We start from the raw sequence: 4,490 nt of genomic DNA on the forward strand, positions 1-4,490 counted from the left end.
AAAAAACAATGCATATAAGGTGGCCAAGGTTAATGGGAAACTAGAAGATTGGGAAAATTTTAAACGACAACAAAGAATGACTAAGAAAGCAATAAAGAAAGGAAAGATAGATTACGAAAGTAAACTTGCGCAAAACATAAAAACAGATAGTAAAAGCTTTTACCGATATATAAAATGGAAGAGAGTGACTAAAGTAAATGTTGGTCCCTTAGAAGATGAGAAGGGGGATTTAATAATGGGAAATGTGGAACTGGCTGAGACCTTAAACAATTATTTTGCTTCGGTCTTCACAGTGGAAGACACAAAAACCATGCCAAAAATTGCTGGTCACAGGATTATGGGAAGGGAGGACCTTGAGATAATCACTATCACTAGGGAGGTAGTGCTGGACAGGCTAATGGGACTCAAGGTAGACAAGTTCCCTGGTCCTGATGAAATGCATCCCAGGGTATTAAAAGAGATGGCGGAAGTTATAGCAGATGCATTCGTTATAATCAACCAAAATTCTCTGGACTCTGGGGAGGTACCAGCGGATTGGAAAGCAGCTAATGTAACGCCTCTGTTTAAAAAAGGTGGCAGACAAAAGGCAGGTAACTATAGGCCGGTTAGTTTTACATCTGTAGTGGGGAAAATGCTTGAAACTATCATTAAGGAAGAAATAGCGGGACATCTAGATAGGAATAGTGCAATCAAACAGACGCAGCATGGATTCATGAAGGGGAAATCATGTGTAACTAATTTACTGGAATTCTTTAAAGATATAACGAGCATGGTGGATAAAGGTGTACTGATGGATGTGGTGTATTTAGATTTCCAAAAGGCATTCGATAAGGTGCCACACAAAAGGTTACTGCAGAAGATAAAGGTACGCGGAGTCAGAGGAAATATATTAGCATGGATCGAGAATTGGCTGGATAACAGAAAGCAAAGAGTCGGGATAAATGGGTCCTTTTTGCGTTGGAAATCGGTGGTTAGTGGTGTGCCACAGGAATCGGTGCTGGGACCACAACTGTTTACAATATACATAGATGACCTGGAAGAGGGGACAGAGTGCAGTGCAACAAAATTTGCAGATGGCACAAAGATTAGTGGGAAAGCGGGTTGTGTAGAGGACACAGAGAGGCTGCAAAGAGATTTAGATAGGTTAAGCGAATGGACTAAGGTTTGGCAGATGGAATACAATGTCGTAAAATGTGAGGTCATCCACCTTGGGGAAAAAAAACAGTAAAAGGTAATATTATTTGAATGGGGAGAAATTCCAACATGCTGCGGTGCAGAGGGACCTGGGGGTCCTTGTGCATGAATCCCAAAAAGTTAGTTTGCAGGTGCAGCAGGTAATCAGGAAGGCGAATGGAATGTTGGCCTTCATTGCGAGAGGGATGGAGTACAAAAGCAGGGAGATCCTGCTGCAACTGCACAGGGTATTGGTGAGGCTGCACCTGGAGTACTGCGTGCAGTTTTGGTCGCCTTACTTAAGGAAGGATATACTAGCCTTGGAGGGGGTACAGAGACGATTCACTAGGCTGATTCCAGAGATGAGGGGGTTACCTTATGATGATAGATTGAGTAGACTGTGTCTTTACTCGTTGGAGTTCAGAAGGATGAGGAGTGATCTTATAGAAACATTTAAAATAATGAAAGGGATAGACAAGATAGAGGCAGAGCGGTTGTTTCCACTGGTCGGGGAGACTAGAACTAGGGGGCACAGCCTTAAAATACGGGGGAGAAAATTTAAAACCGAGTTGAGAAGGAATTTCTTCTCCCAGAGGGTTGTGAATCTGTGGAATTCTCTGCCCAAGGAAGCAGTTGAGGCTAGCTCATTGAATGTATTCAAGTCACAGATAGATAGATTTTTAACCAATAAGGGAATTAAGGGTTATGAGGAGCAGGCGGGTAAGTGTAACTGAGTCCACGGCCAGATCAGCCATGATCTTTTTGAATGGCGGAGCAGGCTCGAGGGGTTAGATGGCCTACTCCTGTTCCTAATTCTTCTGTTCTTATGTGATGTTCTTCCGTTTTTTTCATCGTCACCAAGTCAAAATCCTGGAACTTCCTCCCTAACAGCATTGTGGGAGTACCTTCACCACACAGACTGCAGTGGTACCAGAAAACAGCTCACCACCATCTTCTCAAGGGCAATTAATGATGAGTAATAAATGCTGACCTTGCCAGCAACGCTCACATCCCAGGAACAAATTTTTAAAACGGGTGTCTGATTTCTACACTCTAGAATGAAACTGCTTTTCACTCACACAATAAACTGTGAAACTTTGACTGTTTTGTAAATTTCTCCTGTCTTTATTTATATATTGCAGGCAACTGCCCAATTAAATTTGCAACATCGGCTTAATATTGCCATCCTGTAAGATTAGAGGGAGATGAAAAGGATTTGAATCATGTTGTGAAACCTTCTAAACCCAGCAGAGCCAAGAAATTGGAAAGAACCATCCAGGAATATTTTAAAGTGCAGCTGGTGTGAAGTCCTAAAAATGGAAGCCTATTTTCCCAAGAATCTCACACTGCATGTCAAAATGCAACTGAGCATTAGTCCAGCAACTTTAGTCCGTGTTATACTCTGTTGGTGCCAATCCAAAATAGCTTTGTATTGAAGCAGTGTGTGGTATAATTGGTTTGTTGGGAGCGTGTTTTGTATCATAACAGAATACAGTAAAGGAGCACACCGACCACATTGTGAACTCACTGCTAACGATTTGGGATGTAACCATCCTTACTAAGAGGCATGTGCATTGCTTCTCTTATCAGGTTGTTTAACATGTTTTTTGTTAGTTGTAATTTTCTAATTGTAAAGTAGCAGCATTGTATTTGGATGTTGTATTTGGATCGCTTCTCGGCCTTTTGGCTAAGATCATGCGTAACTGACCTGACCAGCCACCATGACCTCCGGGTGGTTTCTCCCTGGTCAGGAAGGTATATGCTTGCTTTTTTGGAAACAGGAGGTGGGTGGGGTGGCTTGACCCATCCACCTCCACGGAGGTGTGTGGGGTGGCTTGACACATCCACCTCCATGGCACGAACCTGGTATTGCAGTACTTCCAGGAACGGTGCAGTGGCTCTAGGCCTTTTGGCTAAGAGCATTGGCGCAGAGTGATCCTTGGCATGTGCAAGGTGACCTCTGGCGTTTGTGATTTGACAAAGAATTGGAACGATTGGCTACGAATTTATAAAAAATAAAAAAAAATAAAAAAATTTGGATGTTAGCCGTGGCCCGGTTGGTGGCACCCTCGTCTCTGAGTTAGAAGGTTGTGGGTTCAAGTTCCACTCCAGAGAATCGAGCACAAAAAAATCTAGGCTGACGCATTGCTGAGGGAGTGCTGCACTGTTAGAGGTGCCGTCTTTCAGATGACATGTTAAACCAATACCCTGCCTGCACTCTCTGAAGTGGACATAAAAAATCCCATGGCACTGCAACAGTGACTACACTTCAAAAGGAGTGCATTGGCTGTAAAGCGCCTTGAGACATCCGGTGGTCGTGAAAGGCGCTATATAAATGCAAGGGGCCAAAATTCAGCTCGCAATAAGGCCCGTTACCGCCCGTTTGTGGTAGGCATGCGGTGGAGTCGAGCAGCCGCTGATTTCTGGTCGAATGGCTAGCGCAAGCCAAATTCAGCCCGGGGGGGGTTTTCTGGCCGTCCCCACTTCTGCCCCGCTGCTGCCAACCGGCTGTGCGTGCGTCATCAGTGAAATTTAGCGAGCAAAATCTTATTGCCGCCGAGCGGTGCCACCGACAGCTTTTTCTGTCAGTGCATCTTGTATGTTCTCTCTCTGCCCTGGCTGTGCGGCGGACATTAAAGGCGAGGGCCCAATGCTACGGCCACCATTTTATTTTGTTGCCAGCCGACTTCCATGTCAGCCGGACTATTGTGCCCCCAGGTTTGGCTGGGTTGCCAACAGGCAGCCTGCCATCCCTTCTTGGGTGCCAGGCCGCTGGCCCGGCCAAAACCCTCCCTGGTGGCCCAGTGTCCGATCGCGACTGATGGCCGATTCTCTCCCCTGTAAAGGAGGGAGATACATGGTGATGCAGATACGCAATGACAGCACCACCGCTCTGCTGCTGAGTGACAGCGGCAGAGAATCTGTCCCGCCTCCACTTCCGCCTCTCACCAGCACTTACCTCCTTTATGACCAACTTCCTGACCGATTAAAAAAAAACAAAGAGGTGAACTTTGTGAAAGAGGGGACCTCTTTCAAAACAACGGTTTAAAACTCGTCAAAAAAGCTAGGAGCTCCAGATTTCCGGCGGGATTTAATTTTGGCCCCCAAGTCTTTCTTTTCTTTCCTGCTGAGGCATGAATATGAGTGAAATGCATAAAAAGAGCTATAAGGTTGCATGAGGGCTTGGCATGGGTGAGGATTCGGCAACACTTTGTGGCAAGCAGTCTTTGGGCCAGCCACGATACACAATGTAGTTGGGCACTCGTTCCTCGACCCTAAAGTGCCAAATTCTTTTTGTACCTGCCTCAGCCACACAA

The 4,490-nt window shown here is 45.5% G+C and overlaps 1 non-coding gene across 1 annotated transcript; it reads left to right on the forward strand.

The window, feature by feature from the left end:
• Positions 1–2,840: 2,840 nt before the first annotated feature.
• LOC139263585 (U2 spliceosomal RNA) lies at positions 2,841–3,032 on the forward strand. The gene has a single exon (XR_011593170.1). It is a non-coding gene; the product is annotated as a U2 spliceosomal RNA (small nuclear RNA).
• The last annotated feature ends 1,458 nt before the right edge of the window (positions 3,033–4,490 follow it).

The sequence above is a fragment of the Pristiophorus japonicus genome, chromosome 4 (assembly GCF_044704955.1).
Source record: "Pristiophorus japonicus isolate sPriJap1 chromosome 4, sPriJap1.hap1, whole genome shotgun sequence".
Taxonomy (NCBI): Eukaryota; Metazoa; Chordata; class Chondrichthyes; family Pristiophoridae; genus Pristiophorus; species Pristiophorus japonicus.